The sequence below is a fragment of the Schistocerca piceifrons genome, chromosome 6 (assembly GCF_021461385.2).
Source record: "Schistocerca piceifrons isolate TAMUIC-IGC-003096 chromosome 6, iqSchPice1.1, whole genome shotgun sequence".
NCBI lineage: Eukaryota > Metazoa > Arthropoda > Insecta > Orthoptera > Acrididae > Schistocerca > Schistocerca piceifrons.
In genome coordinates, this window is record NC_060143.1 from 314,134,603 (window position 1) to 314,153,900 (window position 19,298).

Below are 19,298 nucleotides of genomic sequence, written 5' to 3' on the forward strand. Positions count from 1 at the left end.
AGTTTCCCGCACCTATGTTTCTTTACTGGAACACGAATTGGCTTCATACATTTCCACAGAGCATATGGAAAAGGCCACACGAGGACAATTACGGTGACAGAGAAAGCGATTGCCCAGTGAGTTTGGAGACGAACTACAGGAATAAGACATTTTAGCATGGTGACTGGCAGAAATAAAGATTTTCAGTTAATTAAGAGTGCCTCTTTACGTCATTCAAGTTAGTGTAACAACGGAATAACCGATACAGAAGTGGGCCCTAATACCAAGAAGGTAACATTGTCTGGTGAAGAACGCACGATACCATATCGAGAAACCTGCAGCCCCTTCGAACGCGAATATCGTTTTTCAAGCTCTACGGCATCATGGTGGCTTGGACATGTGAAGAACTGTGTGTACAGCAGGGCTTATTTAAAGGAAATCGGTGCCTCTACAATTACCGAAGTACAAATAACCACAACATAAACGCGCGAAGGCTCTACGTCGTGTCTGTGACAAAGTGGAAAGTTAGTTTACATGTAACCATTTTGAGAACTGTTGTGTGTCCGCCAACTACCATCGGAGCGCGCTGCGCTAGCACATGATCACGTCGCTCTGCAGGTACCGTATGAACAAGCCGGATCACTTCAACGTGATCAGCAGCGTTTTGGAGTCCACGTCAGCGCCTTGTACGGGGAACGTCACGTCCCGTGTGAAGGCGGCTTGCTGTTTACAGCATGAGCGATTTTTCAGCCAGCCGATCACAGTAGAGTTTTGCTCCGACGGTGATATACAGATGAACGCAAATAAGCTATAGAGAAAATTTGCCGTTCAGTCAGGCATACAAGTTTCCACGTATCGCCGCCCATGTGTTGCTTTTAATCAGTCGATTCAATCACATTTTGTGGAAGCAGTGCGAAAGAGCAATGACACTTTGCTTCAAATTTTAAATAAGCAAAATCCAACTTGCTAAAACTGACGTTATATACTGAGAATAAGGTAGGTGAGAGATTTTCAGCACTATCTTTCTGGAAAGTGATATGTAGAGGCAGGAAGAAAACGTCTTATTTTACGGCCAAACTCCATGTCCTTTTGCCAAATTCTGTTTTTGCGACTTCGATTTTTGTACGAATTCGGTGTTTTTTTTTAATTCGTTTTTTCCCGAATGCCGTGTTGTTCCTTGCAGAATTCGGTGTAGGGTTGACTGACTTGCTGTTTTTACCAAATTAGGTGCTGTTTTAGCCAAATTTTTCGATAAATTTGGTGCCGATTTTTTTGACAGATTCGGCTGTGCATTTTTTTAATTCGGTGTAGTTTTCGTCGTCGTATCGAAATTCGTTACGCAGTAGTTGAATTTTCATTTTAATATTACACACGAACTTCAACCTTGAGGCATTAGAAGTCAACGTGTACGAATATTAGTAAACTGACATCTACAGACTTATGAAGTTTTTGTACAGTAAAACTACAAATTTTCGTAAAATCTCGTAAGGAAGCTGATTTCACGTTCTTTCACTAGAAGCCGCTAATTTCGCGTCATCGTTTTCGCTAAATTTTCCTGTCCCTGGTAACATGTTTTAACTAATGAAACCCCTTGATCGACATTCCGGTGTAAATCTTACACATCGAACGACACGACGAAAGAGTGGATCTCATGTCTTATGGGATTTCCACATCAAATCACAGAAGTGCTGTCGGGCTGGACTAGCACTTGGATGGGTGACCATCCGATCTGCCGAGCGCTGTTGGCAAGCGGGGTGCACTCAGCCCTTGTGAGACAAATTGAGGAGCTACTTGATTGAGGAGTAGCGGCTCCGGTCTCAAACTGACATACGACCGGGAGAGCGGTGTACTGTCCACATACCCCTGCATATCCGCATTCATTAACGCCTGTGGGCTGAGGATGACACGGCGGCCGGTCGGTACCGTCGGGCCTTAATGGCCGGTTCGAACGGAGTTTAGTTTTTTCTTGGTTGAAAGACAATACATGTGCGTGTGGAAGAAATAATACTGCCTGACAGTGACAGTTGCCACCTTAAACGTTTATCCGGGGTCAAAGCTGCAAGGTCAAAATGAAGGCTCAGAGAAGATCGAGAGCTGATGAGGACATTAAGGCGCACACTCACGTGTCCCACGTAATTTGCGAGGAAGGACACACAAATTGCGGTGTTAACCGCGCTTAATGGCACAGCAATTCGCGTTTAGATGACTAAGAGCTGAGGAAATTATGAAATTCGTGGATAAATTCCGCACCACCGCTGGAAAAGCAGGGTCCAATACCTCATGAGTAAAGATCGTAGGAAAGAATCATCCTCAAATAGGATTTACCAAGGCTCTGTACATTGCCTAGTTTAGTAGTTATTGTTGAATGTACCCTTTGATGAACCGAGTAAGAGCTGTCGTTGGTATGCAAATGATGTAACACACACTGCGAGCGGCTAACACTGCTCCGACACGTACTATGGTTTTCTATAGCTGCATCAGTTTGTTTAACAAAATCCTTCTCTAAGAGAGAGTGTTGTCGTATGCTATATTAAGTATTACTGCGTGATTACGATGTACCGAAGTGTACGATCTGATATAAGAAGATTATGCTGGTCTGTTTAGATCGAAGTGCGCTACGCTTCATACCGCGGGAAGGCTGTGGTGTTGTCTTGGGATTCAAACGAGTTAAATATACTATGTAGTTGTCGACTATTAATATCATAGACGATCTGTTAAGGCACTACGAACGCCAGTACGCACTGAAAAATGATCAACGGCGTACAGGCGACAGGAGTACTGGCAAGTGTCTTTTAGTGAAACTACTAACCAGGATAGAGGACATTTGTCTTTCACATTACGTAGCCACAGACATTTAGTTAACGATTGGCTTGATATCCGTTTACATTCCTACATGGGCAACTGCAGATAGACAGCACGCTGACTACACAGAATAAAATCAACTTGATACAAAAACAAAAGATGCTCATTCCCTTATCGGCAAATGTTCTACACTTATCGCTGTGATTGGTTTGCACACATGATGGAAACCGGAAAACAGGTATCTTACAGACGTACGCGGCAACCATCAGCACTTCAGAACTAGAGCAGAGTGCAATGAATGTGTCTACCTGAACTAAGGGATTAATTTCTTTTGTTTGCCACAATCCTACTTCTCTCTGACTGAAGTTTCCAGTACAGTCCTCGTGCCATCCAATCTACACTTTCGTGACTCTACTAATGTCGTGTTGAACCTCCTTTCCCCTGGCGTTGTGAAGCAATTCTACGTAGCATGGACTCAAGAAGTCGTTAGAAATCCCCTGCAGAAATACTGACCCATGCTGCCTCCGTAGCCGCCCGTTTCAAGTGCTAAAGTTTCGCCGGTGCAGAATTTTGTGCACGAACTGATCTTTCGATCACGTCCCATAAACGTTTGATGGGATTCATGTAGGGCGATATGGATGGCAAAATCATTCGTGCTAATCGTTCAGAATCTTTTTGCAACCAATAGCGAACTATTTGGGTCGGTGAGATGGCGCATTGTTATTCATAAAATTGCATCGATGTTTGGGAACATGAAGTCTCGAAGTAGACAAACAATCATTTCCAGTCAATTATCGGTTCAATTGGACCAGAGGACCCAGTCCATTCCATGTAAACACAGCGCACACTTTTATGGAGCCACCACCAGCTTGCACAGTGCCTTGTTGACAACTTGCCTCCATGGCTTCGGGGCTGCGCCGCGATCTAACCGTACCATCGGCTCCTACCAACTGAAATCGAGACTCATCCAACTGGGTCACGGTTTACCAGTAGTCAAGGGTCCAACAGATATAGTCAGGAGCACAGCCGCGCACTGCAGGCGATGATGCGCTGTTAGCAAAGGCACTCGCGTCTATCATCTGCTGCCACAGCCATTAATGCCAAATTTCGCCGCACTGTCCTTCGTAAGTCGTACGCCCCACATTGATTTCTGCGGTTGCTTCACGCAGTGCAGCTTGTCTGTTAGCACTGTTAACCCTACGCAAACGCCGCTGTCTCGGTCGCTATGTGGAAGCCGTAGGCCACAGCGTCGTCCGTGGTGAGAGGTAATGCCTGGAATGCGGTATTCTCGGCACTCACTTGACACTGTGGATCTCCGAATATTGAATTCCCTAACGGTTACCAAAATGGAATGTCCCATGCGTCTAGCTCGAACTATCATTCCATGTTCAAAATCATTTCCCATCGTGCGGCCATAATCACGTCGGAAATGTTTTCAAAAAATGGCTCTGAGCACTATGGGACTTAACATCTATGGTCATCAGTCCCCTAGAACTTAGAACTAATTAAACCTAACTAACCTAATGACAGCACACAACACCCAGCCATCACGAGGCAGAGAAAATCCCTGACCCCGCCGGGAATCGAAATGTTTTCACATGAATCATCTGGAAACTAGTAACAGCCCCTGTGTAGGCTGAACTGCCGCCATCTGTATACATGCTATTCCATGACTTTTGTCCCCTCGTGTATTTCTCCATATACCTAAGCCTCCCGCGAATCAAGTATTTTGTGGCATACGCTGGGGTAGCACCAGCAGATACAAATAATCAACGGCAGAACCTGCCTTGCCAACTACTGCACAGCCAGATACGTACGGTCCTGTTGGAAACCCGCCCTGTAGAAGAGGGTTTCGGTTTTATGAAAGCCTTTGTCGTTGGCCCGCGGAGGCACACAACGTTCCGGAAGTTGGTCCACAACGGCTTGGTTAGTGGACGCGGTACCGAGAAACATAAACCTTGCCTTGCATGTCAGTGGCGCTGGCCAAGGCCATGCGCCATCGCCCAAGAGGGCGTTTGAGATCTACCGCTACCAAGGGTCCGTGGGATGCAGCTAACCGAAGATCTGAGAGACCCCAGGCAATGGCAGTAGTGACTAATGACTTGCGTCTTCATACACTTAAGTCTCCTCCTGTATATATAATGAAGTATACGTTTCACAACAGGAACAATAATTTGTTAAATAGTGCCTTTTTAGCGTAAATAATGCGTGATGGTTTGCTAAGGTCTATCCGCTTTCAATGAAACTGCTTAATATGAGAGCCGATTTAATTTATTTCTAAAAAAATTGGGACTACTTATGAGTGTCAATTATTAAACCCCTTTTTCTTTGCAGTTTTCAGTACAATATATGCAGTAGGGAGTGGACTGCATTTTGTAGCAGCGGGCAGCGAACAACTGTCTACATAGTTACTAGTTCGAATACCTGTCTCAAAGATTTCAGTCCTCTCTGAGGCAGTAAGACCACGTTTATTGCCTGAAAGACTGGCCTTTGTGTGTCAATGTACAGTGCCTCTATGGACTCTTTGTACAGGATCGCAACAAATGAGGAAACTTAAAAAGTTACGGGAACTCAGCGTTACTCATTTTTACTGTTGAAACCACTACGCGTTTCCATAGTCACGTCACCATCGTCAGGTGGATTACGATTAAATGTCTATGTGCATAATGTTGCAGAGCGATACGAGGTCGAACGAGCGTGTGAGAACTGTGGTAGGGAAGGCAAATGGTCGACTTCGGTTTATTGGGAGAACTTTAGGAAAGAGTGGTTCACCTGTAAAGTAGACCGCATGTAGGACGCTGGTGTGGCCTGTTCTTGAATACTGCTCGAGTGTTTTGGATTCGTACCACGTCGGACTGAAGGAAGACATAGAAGCAATTCTGAGGCCGGCTGCTCGATTTGTTACCCGCAGGTTCGAACAAGACATTAAGTGTTACGGAGACACATTGGGAACTCAAATGGGAATCCCTGGAGGAAAGGCGACGTTCTTTTCGAAGAACACCATTGAGAAAATTTAGAGAGCAAGAATTTCAAGCTGACTGCCGAACGATTCTACAGCGGCAAACATCCATTGCGCTTAAGGACCACGAGGACAACATACGAGAAATCAGGGCTCATACACACAGTCGTTTTCCCCTGGCTATCTGTGAGCGGAACAGGAAAGGAAATGACAACTAGTGGTACAGGGTACCCTCCGCCATGCACCGTACGGTGGCTTGTGCAGCATCTATGTAGATGTACAAACTGGCATTCTCATTAATACTACTTTTACGATTCAACAGTTAACAGGCATTGCCCCACTTAAAAATCTGGAACAGTTGTAAATAACACGTGCCGTTGTCTACAATTCAATTCAGTGAAAACAGCATATCGATAGTGCCTTCTATGTCTGAAACATCTGCGCTGCAACTGTTACGCGATTTATCTTGTATTTGCAAGCGAACAAAAAATTACGTAATTGTAATTTTTAGAGGTGATAATTAAAGCTCTATTACTGTCCCTCGTCTATACGTGCGCGAGAATATGGGGGACAGCTTTCGGCCACAGTGCAGTGGTCGCAGTGAAATCCCCGCGCATGCGTCACGTTCAGCCAGAGGCGCTACGCCCAACAAAAGGAGCAAGTAGCACGCCACGCAGCAATCGGCCTGCTACGAAAGGTAAGCCCGCCGCAATTTAGATCATTAATACAGCACCGCTCCACTCATTAGGACAGTGCGAGCCAGCGAGCGACGAGCAATTTAGACCCGGCGATTCTGGAGCGATCTGTTCCCTTCAGCCCGATCTCATTAACGCCCAAGACGGAATAATTTCACGATTTGCGACTCGCAGCTTCCTGGAACGGGGCCGCTCCGTGATGCAACAGCAGGTCAACAACCTCTTGAGTGATTGATTACTTGTACGTTACTTAGATAATTTACACTACACATCGTAATGGTGTACAACTGGAGAAATTAAACTCAGAATTTGTAATTGCAGGGATACATTACGCCCTTTCAGAGATTGGTATAGCCAGTAACGGAAAAAAACATTACTCTTGACTCGGCGCGCATCGCGCTAGTTTGCGAGACGTAGTGGGCCGATTCCTGACAGAATCCGCGCAGCGGACCTGGTACGCCGACCATGCTGTATGTTGTTTTTACACTGTTTTTCCACGCTGGTTTGAACAGTTGCTTCGTTTATCGATTAAAAGAAATGCGAAGGGCAGAAAGCATATTTTAAAATTAGTTTTCACTCCTGAGATATGGAAGGCTATATCTGCGTCTATACTCCCTATGTCTGCCTACTATCACACACTCAGAGCATAATAATAATAATAATAATAATAATAATAATAATAATAATAATAATAATAATAAAATGTCACTCTATACGCACCATATAGGAAGGACTATACATGTTTCACATTTCATGTTACACACTTCAAGAGGTTGTGGAAGGGACTTAGTAGATCAAGTTTTACATAGGAACCCATGTCCCGAAGTGTCATCCGACGACGCTACATAGCGTCAAAGTTATACAGGCCGGCGTCTGTAAATGTTGTATGTATGCACAGGGTGATTACCTGATACAGAATTTCTAGGATGATGGTGAAGGGTGAATATATCAATTTGAGGTAAGGGTCCGGAAATGAACAAGTCGAAATACCCCTGAGTGAAATACGGGAACCGGTACTGCTTGTTAAGACTGTAGGGCTGTAGGGTAGGTAACTGTCAAGAGGTAGTAGTATGAGCCAAAACAAGAAATAATATGTGGTAAACATGGGCTCTAAAATGCATACTTGAGGAGCTATGAGGACTTGTTCGTGTTTGCTACCTTGAAAACCATCTCCTGTACTAAACAAGTGCCCATCTTGGTACATACTCTGAAAGTTGCCTACCCTACAATCTTAACGTCAACAGTATTGGTACATGTATTCCACCGCAAGATGTACCAGACTGATCTTTTCTAACTTTCGACTCGTTAGTTTCCGAATCAGGGACCCCTTACATCAAATTTATACATTTATCCAGTTTTTAACATTATCATGGAATCACTCTGTATATACATACATTTACGAACGCCGTCGCCGCCTGTAACTTATGCACCGTAGCGTCGCTGGATGACGTTTCCGGACGTACGTAAAACTTGACTTAGAAAGTCCCCTATACAGCCTATAAAATGTGTAAGATGCATTGTTAAACACCCAGTCATTCATGACAAAGTCCACACCATAGTGGACTCTACATTTCATTTACGATATAAATGTAAACGTTTGTGTTCTAACGACTGAATATGTTCCAAATTTACTTTAGTGTTGTAAATTTGATTGAAACGGCTAACCATATTGACCGTACAGTCTCTTGTTAGAAACTACGTTTAGCGTGATTCAGGAACAGTACCGTGGACGTAACAGTTTTTTGTTCTCATCAGGATGCTTGATATAGGCGAGTCTCCTTGCCTCTCGCCATTGGCGTGCTTGATTTCGATAAGTATCCATGGCAGGTGAGCCTGTAACTATCAGTTGATAAAAATTTTACCTGATTACAATGTCATCTGTATTCTACTGGTAGCAACGTAGCGGCCACCATGAGAAATGCTTTGGATGGATGGAAAAACAAACCGAAATCAGTCACCCTGGAGATGGGGACCACCGAATCGAATATTTCGATCGTTGGGAACTAGCGACACTCAACCCCGCACGGAACAGAAAACTACGTTATCAGACGAGTAGTTTACCAGACAGAAATTTCTTTGTCTAAGTCATATTATTTGTACTGTATAATCAGATCTGCAACACTCAGGTAACGTTTTGACATAATTATCAACCGTTAGAACACAAATGTTCACATCTACATTGTAAACGAAATGCGGAATCAAACGCGTCGGTTCTTAATTGCAAAAACAGGCACCCTTGATATTGATTACAGCGCCTTCTACCACAAATAGGAAACAGAGGTTTGAGTAAACCGCAAGTATTTTTTGGGTAAAATCCGAATATGCAATAAAATATACAAAATATACAAAAATTGACAGAAGAATATTAAATGACAGCTTGCCATGAAAATTGTTTTGCTGAACACGATACCTTCCTTCTGACACTAGCGCAATCTTCTAGCACATTCTATCGTTTATCTGAGCCACGGTCAATAACATGTGCCATAAATTTGTTGATTTTCTAATGAGTGCTTCGCTATGCCAAAGCTGTTTCTTCAGCAGCGTGGAAATAAAGAGTCAGGACTAACGTAGAATTACGGTACTGATTAAAGAATCCTGGTGTCCCGTTGACAACTTACCAATCAAAAAATTTGTGTAATGGACAAAACTTTCTGTGCATGGTGCTCTTGTCTCATTTCAGCAACGATAATGAGAATTCACAACAGCAACTTCCTGCAGCGATCTAAAGTTTAATGTACGTTTAACTTCAACCCCGGACTAAACTCTAAGCGGTTACCTCATAAAACTGGAACCCAACCTCACCGCTTTCTTATTAAACTCTGCAGCGAAAGAGCAAGGAGAGGTTGTCTCACATCAAGCCGAGGTTTGTCGTACGATGTGTCATCCCAGATATGGATGTTAAGTTCGTGATGGTGAAGAATTGAATATTGAAACGGGTTTTATGTAATAAAACGCTATGAAACATACTTAATGTAGACAAGTTTTTCGTATGACTATGACCCTACTCACCCAACCTAAAATATTTATATAAAAGTGGGGCCAAATGTTACAAGAGGAAACACGGCGAGATATCAGAACGTTTTACGTCATAGAGAGGAGAGGGGAAATTGGCAGCGACGGAGGAGAAACAGGGTTTCATGTCACATCAACATCGAGGTAATTAGCGTGGAGCACAAGCTCTCACTGGAGCAAAATAGGGAAAGATATCGATCTTGTCGCTTTAGAAGGAATCATTACTGCATATGGTTTAAGTGATTTAGGGGACCACGAAAACCCATTGAAGTTGCACGTTAATATTTCTTTGGAAAGTTGGCCACTGCTTCTGCTGTGGTGTGCATACACAAACTCTGAGTCTGAGATGATGACATCGCGAGTAGCGGCGAGCAAACAGTTGTTGAGAGGAGTTTGAGATGGTCGGACGCAACCTGCGGTGGAGAGAAGCCGCCTTCCGTGGCCGTGGTAGTAGCGCCGGAGTAGACTTTGGTGAAATTTTTGTAATCTGCCTCTTTGCTGCAGGTAGTTGTTGCTTGCGCACTAGAGGGATTTTATCAGATTTGTGTGTGCATAAACTGAGAGTAATATTCGTACCTTTGTTGTGACCATATACGTGATTATTGATTATAGACATTGTGGAATAATTAAAGTTGTTGCCAATCGTTCTGGCTAAGAAAAGGAAAGGTATGTGTGAAGTTTGTGAGTGCGTTAGTTGTCAATTTTCAGAATATAATAAATTAAAAGATTTTATTGGTTTTTTTCGTTTTTTACACCCCTTAAGGTTTGTTGTCCAAACACCTCCTGATCATTCAGTATCGATACAAAAGCATGGCAGTAGTTTTATCAGTAGTTGTGACCACGCATTGCACTCTGCATGGATCGCAGTATTTCTTATGAATTATTTTAGCATGTTGCTAATGCATAATATTCAAGCAGTTGCAGCGGCAAGACGAGGGAAGTTGTATGTTGCGTGCAAGAGCATTATTGTATTAATTGTTAGGAAATGTTCGAAAATATTTTTATAATCGCTGTGAGGTACAAGAGAAGTTGATTTTTCATGATTTACAGTAGTAATAACTTTTTGTTCTGAGTCAGAACAATATTGAGAGATATGAAGCTTTACACATTTCCGTACGTCTTTCACCAGGACAATAATAATTACAAAGGATGAATTAAATTTCACCCATACCAAAAAAGACTGCTTCAACCACCGTCCTTCCAAATACTGGTCCAGTGTCTGAACCCCTGTCCCATCTCACTTGTTAATAGGTGGGATGAAGAGCATATGAAGGATTTCACGTACCGTCGGCAATAAGGTCATTGGGCGCAAGCCATATCCCATCCGAAACCTAAGAGTTTCTGGTTGATCACTTTAGGTTCATTATCCGAGATATCTGGAATCACCACCTACCATCTATTACACTAAATAGGACAAATACCAAATCCACTCCCTCAGAAGAAGAGTCTAGGAGTAATAATAGATGAAAATCTAAATTGGAACCAGCACATAATTATAATGTAGAAGAAGTCATCTCTTCATGTCCAGCAAAATTTTCAAAAACTTCCCTTTTGGGTGAAAAAGAAACTTGTACAAACACACTTACATTAGTGATCACAGCGATGTTGTCCTGCAAGGCCTTTCTCATTGACGCTCACGGCACTTGGAACTGATGACGAATGTCTGTGTTTGTTATATCTGTGATGTTCTATTCTTTCATCACAATTCACCGCCATATGCACAGCTATCTGGTTGTGTGCTGACAAGCGCAGAGATTTCTTTACCCCCCTGTCTTCTCTCCTGTCATATCAGCTGAAACTTCTCTTCGATCTTAACGCTTTCTCTGAACAAGATGGCACAAACATCCGTTCCTGCGAGAGCAAAATCCTTTCTGTGCCACTTTATCGTTCAGCCACTTTCAGTAGCAGAAAACCGACTGCGGAATAACCTCCCACATTATATTAGACAACTGAATAACATCTCCAGCTTTAGAAGAGTGTGACATATCTACTGTACGCACTCGTCAACTGTGTATCTTCCAACCACATCATTTCCCGATACTCGTAGGTCGTGTAGTCTTCAGAAATTTTCTTTTCCCAGAAATCGCTATATCAGAAAACATTCTGTACATCTATAAATTCTTTTTATATCTGCCACTGTCATTTATCATCTGTCATCGTCGACGTCAACAGCTTTATTACTTCATGGCATTTTTTACTCACATTATCACTATGGACACTCAATTTTAATACAGTTTATCATATTACAATTGTCATTGCTTAGGTAATTAAGATTTAAAAAAAGGTATGGTACGTGTGAGAGAGGACCTGATAGCCCTAATCAGTAATAAATAAATTATTTACAGACGGAGCACAAGCTCAGGAGGAACAAGGGGAAAGCAGTAATCTTTCCGTGGTGTTTTGAAGACACTATCTTGACATTTGATGGAACTGATTGAGGGCAACCACGGAATAGAAAACCCTCGACGGGGATTTTAACTTTTCTCCATTGCGGCACAGCGTTCGGTAATCTTCATTACGTTGCATTCTGTAAGGGACGCTAATGCCATTCACAGTGTTTTCTGTACTTTACTATCGGCTTTCAGGCTGTTTAGGTACTCGCTCATCCATAATTCACTTGCCCTCAGCCAGCATTAAATCGTTCTGGCGGAAGCTACCTTGAGGTCTCAGCACGATGCATATTTACGACAGAAAAGCACAAAACGGGTTGAGCGGGATTCGGCCTAACGGCGTTAACACAGGCAAGGTGAGCGAGAAACCAAGTAAGGATCCTGGTCCGAGTTACGGTGCCTTACCATTCGTGAGAGCCACAGTTACCGCGACTGTGTATCCACGTATGTTTATATATCTACACCACCCTATTCAAGTTACTGTATGGTTAGAGAAGGATTACTGTCTAAAATATGGTACAGCTTCATCCACTAAAGGACTAAAATAACGTCTGAGTACATACCCCCATGTGCAGATTGTTATTAATTTAATGTTACGTTCATCATTTCTACGGGACCAGAATGCAAGGGTTGTAGGAAACTTCTGCTTCTTTGACTGAGAATCAGTCCTTTGGAATGCACAGTGGACTCCTACGAAATGTTAACTACGTTCCTTTGCCTGCCAGGACAGACTGTTTCAGCAAATAACTGCTCCATGATCATTCGGAATATCAGCGTTTCTATATTATTATTGTCTTGTGTTAGCCCCACCCACTAAAGATCTCATTCATGTTCAGCAGGGTCCACCATGCTCATAGATATAAATGTATGCATTTTAGACCTCATATTCACTGTTTTGGTCCATACTAAGATCTCTCAAAATATGGAATGCTTTGACAACCCCTATTTGACACGAGACAGAGAGAGAGAGAGAGAGAGAGAGAGACTTCTAACTGAGCTCTGATGACCACCGAAAACTTGTCTGGAGACGCTCCGTACAGCGATGGGATACCAAACTGAATAACGCCAGCCATACTGTCCGATAACCAACAGAGATGATCTGCAGTGCCATTTCTTTTTATAGCAGGACGCCTTTGGTTGTCATACGTCGTACTCTTTACAGACGTGCGGTACGTCGACGCTATTCTACACCCCGTTTTATTGCCCTTCATAGTAAGCTATCGTGGCCATACATTTCAGCAAGATAATGCCCGCCCGCACACAGCGAGAGTTTCTACTGCTTGTCTTCGTACTTGCCGAACCATAGCTTGGCCAGCAGGGTCGCCGGATCTCTCCCAGCCGAGAACGTCTGGCCTCTGGAGCATTACGGTAAGATCCTCTATCCAGCTCGGGATTTCGACGATCTAAAGCGTCAATTTGACAGAATTTGACACGATGTTCCACCGCCGTACATCCAACAACTATGAATCAGTGTTAAGCCGAGTAACTGCTTGCCAGAGGTTTTTTTTTTTTTTTTTTTTTTTGTGGTTTTCGGGCGCACAACTTCAGTGGTCATTAGCGCCCTGACTACTCTAAGAATGCACCGCGAGGCACAAGTTGACAACAACAACTAAAAGGGAAAACACAATAAAAGACAGACTGACAGGCATAGGACTAAAAAACATCATCAAATGTCCTTAGCGAGATTTGTCAAATTGATAAAACAAAGAACACGAGCAGCTGCTCGTGGGTCATCCGCTAAAATGGCATCTAAAGTATTAGGCAGGTTAAGATCGAGGCGCAGTGTGTTAAGATCTGGACAGGACATTAAAATGTGTCTAACCGTCAGCAAGTGCCCACATGGGCAGAACGGCGCCGGCGCAGCAGTCAGCAGATGGCGATGGCTGAACCGGCAGTGTCCAATTCGTAACCTTGCGAAAACGACCTCCTCCCGCCGAGAAGGGCGTGAGGAGGACGTCCAAGCCACGGGAAGAGGTTTTAAGGCCCGAAGCTTGTTGTCGGTAAGTGCAGCCCAATCGGCATGCCACAGCGACACAACGCGCCGACAAATGACCCTGCTAAAATCGGACGAAGGGACACAACAAGAAGCTGTCCGAGGCTGGAGGACCGCAGCCTTGGCCGCGGCATGGGCCAATGACTTGCTCATTTTGTGACACTCCTCCTCTTGAATAAATCATGTAATGTTTTTAAAATCTGATATACAGGGTGGCCATTCATCGTGAACGGGCCAAATATCTCACGAAATAAGTGTCAAACGAAAAAACTACAAAGAACGAAACTTGTCTAGCTTGAAGGGCAAAACCAGATGGCGCTATAGTTGGCCCACTAGATGGCGCTGCCATAGGTCAAACGGATATCAACTGCGTTTTCGTAAAAAGAAACCCATTTTTATTACATATTCGTGTAGTACGTAAAGAAATATGAATGTTTTAGTTGGACCATTTTTTTCGCTTTGTGATAGATGGCGCTGTAAAAGTCACAAGCATTTGGCTCCTCACCATTTTAGACGAAAAGTTGGCAACAGGAAGGTATTTTAAATTAAAATACAGAACGTAGGTACGTTTGAACATTTTATTTCGGTTGTTCCAATGTGATACATGTACCTCTGTGAACTTACCATTTCTGAGAACGCATGCTGTTACAGCGTGATTACTGTAAATACCACATTATTGCAATAAATGCTCAAAATTATATCCGTCAACCTCAATCATTTGGCAATACGTGTAACGACGTTTCTCTCAACAGCGAGTAGTTCGCCTTCCGTAATGTTCGCAGATGCATTGACAATGCGCTAACGCATGTTGTCCGAGCCATGGTATGGTGCTTCGACCATCAATCCACCTGTCGTGAAATATTCTATTCAATACCGCTTCAACTGCACGCGAGCTATGTGCCGGACTTCCATCATGTTGGAAGTACATCGCCATTCTGTCATGCAGTGAAACATCTTGTAGTAACATCGGTAGAACATTACGTAGGAAATCAGCATACATTGCACCATTTAGATTGCCATCGATAAAATGGAAGCAAATTATCCTTCCTCCCAAAATGCCGCACCATACATTAACCCGCCAAGGTCGCTGATGTTCCACTTGTCGCAGCCATCGTGAATTTTCCGTTGCCCAATAGTGCATATTATGCCAGTTTACGTTACCGCTATTTGTGAATGACGCTTCGTCGCTAAATAGAACGCGTGCAAAAAATCTGTCATCGTCCCGTAATTTCTCTTGCGTCCTGTGGCAGAACTGTACACGACGTTCAAAGTCGTCGCCATGAAATTCCTGGTGCATAGAAATATGGTACGGGTGCAATGGATGTTGATGTAGCATTCTCAACACCGACGTTTTTGAGAGATTCCCTGTTCTCGCGCAATTTGTCTGGTACTGGTGTGCGGATTAGCCGCGACAGCAGCTGAAACACCTACTTGGGCGTCGTCATTTGTTGCAGGTCGTGGTTGACGTTTCACATGTGGCTGAACACTTCCTGTTTCCTTAAATAACGTAACTATACGGCGAACGGTCCGGACACTTAGATGATCTCCAGGATACCGAGCAGCATACATAGCACACGCCCGTTGGGCATTTTCATCACAAGCCATACATCAACACGATATCGACCTTTTCCGCAATTGGTAAACGGTCCATTTTAACACGGGTATTGTATCACGATGCAAATACCGTCCGCACTGGCGGAATGTTACGTGATACCACGTACTTATACATTTGTGACTATTACAGAGCCATGTATCACAAAGCGAAAAAAGTGTTCCAACTAAAACATTCATATTTCTTTACGTACTAGACGAATATGTAATAAAAATGGGGGGCACAAAATACGTGCGTGTTTTCAGCTCGTTACTAAATGTAAGTAAATAGGAGGGCGAGTTGACAGGAGCTGAAGGAGTCCATGTTTCAATAATATGCGGTACGGCACACTGTTAGAGAGGAAGATTATTACTCAAGACACGCATAGTACAATGAAATTACATCTTCAGTAGTTTGTAAGACTGCAGCTGCGGCTATGAACTGACAAGAGTAACGCGGAATACCATGAACTAATACAACATATTCTGAGGGACTAAGCCTGATGGGCCCTCCTCAGAGCATCAATGCAAACATTACAAAACTGGCTGAGGGCCGATTATGAAAGTGCGTCTGCCTAGGTTGAAATCTAGCTCAGGGGTGAACGAGGCACACCCCAGTTTCGTCGAGCTGCACAGCCCGCTAGAGTGCGCTGCGCTCGGCAGACGGCGGGCTGCCAACCTTGTGTTGGCGCGGCGTTGTAGTAGTATCTGTGGCAATGATACTACAGCGCCTATTTAAAAAAAACGCAGCTAATATCCGCCTGACCTATGGCAGCGCCATCTCGCGGGCCAACCATAGCGCCATTTGCTTTCCCCTTCAAGCTAGATGAGTTTCGTTCTTTGTAGTTTTTCGTTTGATGCTTCTTTCGTGAGATATTTGGTCCGGTCACTATCAATGGACTACCCTGTATATGTATTCCTTCGTGGTGCGCTGTCTTATGTGTGTTGAGAGAGTATTTGGGTACTCAGACAGTAGCTTCCACCTCTTGAAATGGTTTCTGAGAGCGAAACACTGCCAGTGCAGTGCACTCGTCGCGCCGCTCAGCCTGTTTAGAGGTAGTGCAGCTCGAGGGGCAGACAAAGAGAGAAGGTAGCCGGTAGCCGGGCAGTGCAGGCTTTGGCAGGTGAATGCTGACCCTCAAAGGGGTTGCAGGGCGGGCCACAATGGGCGCCCAGTGCGCCGTGGGAACCTGCGGGCCCCACCCCACGGCGGAGCATCAGCAGGGCTGGAGCGTGTGAATGAACCACCACAGCGTGCGCGGGTACATCCAGACAAAGCGCGCCTTTTGTGGACCGCTCGAAAGCCAGAGCTTCCTTAACCGTCTTCAGCGTGCACGTCTGCGTACGCTATGACCACGTTGCTTCGTGGGTAGCCGTTGTCGGAACGTTTCGATGTTTCATTGAATTTCTATGTTTGCAACGTCAGTGTACATCTATATACATATTCCGCAAGCCGTCTACCAGATGGTTATAATTAAAGTGTAGCTTCTCCCAGATGTCCAGTGTGGACTGTAATTATCGTATGATAGCGAAACTTTGTAGATATTCTACTGCGTTAATGTGGAACCGATTTACGCTGGGGAAAAAAAAAAAAATGTCCCAATTTTCGCAACCACGCGTAAACCTGGCTTTGTGAATGCAAGAAAGAAGTACAGAAACGTTCCCATATGAAATGGATTAGGAACGGGATATAACCAGGAAAAGTAAAACAAGTGAGAAAGCCATAATGTTGATTTTATTATTAACCGCCACTTACACAACTTCTCAAATATGAGCACTGGAAACATGGACGAGATGCTGCACCACAGATTTGCACCTGGTGGCCAAAATTGGAACAGTTTCCCGCCCCCCCCCCCCCCCCCGGCATAAACCGATTCCGCATTAATGCATTAGCATATCTACCAAGTTTCGCTGCCATACGATAATTCCAATCCACACTGGACCTCGTGAGTGGCTGCACTTCAATTATAACTTGCTGTTGTAAGGTACACTAGAGAGGGTACTTTGTACCACTCCCTGTCCTGTTCCACTCGCAAATAGAGCTAGGGGAAAACTACGATCTATATACTTCCGTCAGAGCCCTGATTTGTTTTGTTTTCATGGCCCTTACGCAAGGAATACCATTTTGGGAGGTCAATCGTTCTGTTTGTCGCAAATCCCGGTTATCTAAATTTTCTCAAAAGCGTTTAGTGAAAACTACGTCTTCTTCCATCCAAGGACTTGCAATTTCAGTTCACGGAGTATTTCCATAATACTCGCGTCCTGATCGAACCTATCGGCAACAAATGTAGCAGGAGATGTAGTCTTCACCCCGGAGACTGATTTAACGCAGCTTTCCACATTACTCTATCCTGTGTAAGCCTCTTCATCTACGAATAACTAATGAAACATACATATTTCTGAATCTGCTTATTGGACTCATCTCTTGGTCTCTCTCTCTCTACAATTTTTACCTCTGTCACTTCGCTCCAATACGAAATTTGTGATCACTTGAGGTCTCAGAATGTGTCCTATTAACCGATCCCTTATTTTAGTCAAGATGTGACACACATTTCCTCCCCAATTCTATTCAGTAGCACTTCATTAGTTACGCCAACTACCCCTCTAATCTTCAGCATTTTCTTGTCCAAACTGTTTATCGCCCACACTTCACTTCCATACATGGCTACTCTCCAGACAAATATCTTCAGAAAAGACTTTCTAACGAATCTATACTCGATGTTGGAAAATTTCTGTTCTTCAAAGAGGCTTTTTTGTTATTGCCAGTCTACATTTTATAGCCTCTCTACTTCCACCATCATCAGTCGCTTTGCTGCCCAAATAGCAAAACTCAAATACTTGAAGTGTCTCGTTCCCTAATGTAATTCCCCATCAACATCTGATTTAATTCGCGTAAATTCCACTATCCTTTTTTTGCTTTTGTTGACGTTCGTCTTATATCCTCCTTTCAAGACGCTGTCCATTCCGTTCAATCGCTCTTCCAAGCCTTTTGCAGACTGACAGAATTCCGATGTCATCGACGAACTGCCAACTTCTTGTTTCTTCTTCCTGAAATTTCATTCCTTCTGCAAATTTTTCTGTGGTTTCCTTTACTGCTCGCTGAGTGTACAGATTGAATGACAGCCCACTCCTCCTACAGTCATTCAACAACGACACTTTCCAGTACACCACATCTTTATCAGTGAACAGTCCCAGACTGTTGCTCACGCTGTCCGACAGATCAGTTATCTACATAGATAATCAGTACGGCTGTATCGTATTACCCAGAGGACCCCTGACGATATCCTTGTCTCTGATGAAAACTCGCCGTCGAGGACAGCGTACTGAAATCTGCTACTATAGAAGTATTCGAGCCACACTCTTACCTGAGAACCTATTCCGTGACCGGACCTTCGTTGACAATCTGCGAAGTGGTATCGTGACAAACACTTTCCGTAAATCTCGGAATGTGATATCTGTCTGCTGCCCTTCATCCATGGTTCGCATGTGTGTGCAGTAGGGTACCAGAAAAAAAATGGGTATTTCAGCGCACTGTTAGCGGTCACGAGTTACACCCAGAACGTAGAGGAATCAGGCCAGTTCTCCTCTTTGCATTTACAACAGCCTCTTTTAATCTGCAAACAAAGCCTTCTCGCATGCGTTTGCCATGAGGAGCTTATAGTACTAAATCATGCTGTTTTATCTCTCAGTGGCGTAACGCAGCTCTCCCGCGAACGCCAAGCGCGAGAAACGCACTCCGCGATTCACTTGCAGAGGAGTCTAGAACAACCTTAATTCCCATTAAACCCCACTGACTCACATCTAGGTGTAAATATTTCGATTTCTTACTGCTTTGACGACTTCACCTTAAATATGCGAGTTGGTGATACATATTTTCT

General features: G+C 43.9%; 1 protein-coding gene across 2 annotated transcripts in view; it reads right to left on the minus strand.

The window, feature by feature from the left end:
• LOC124802563 (rhophilin-2) overlaps positions 1 to 19,298 on the minus strand; it is a 492,713-nt gene that overhangs the window by 398,379 nt on the left and 75,036 nt on the right. The window lies entirely within an intron of this gene.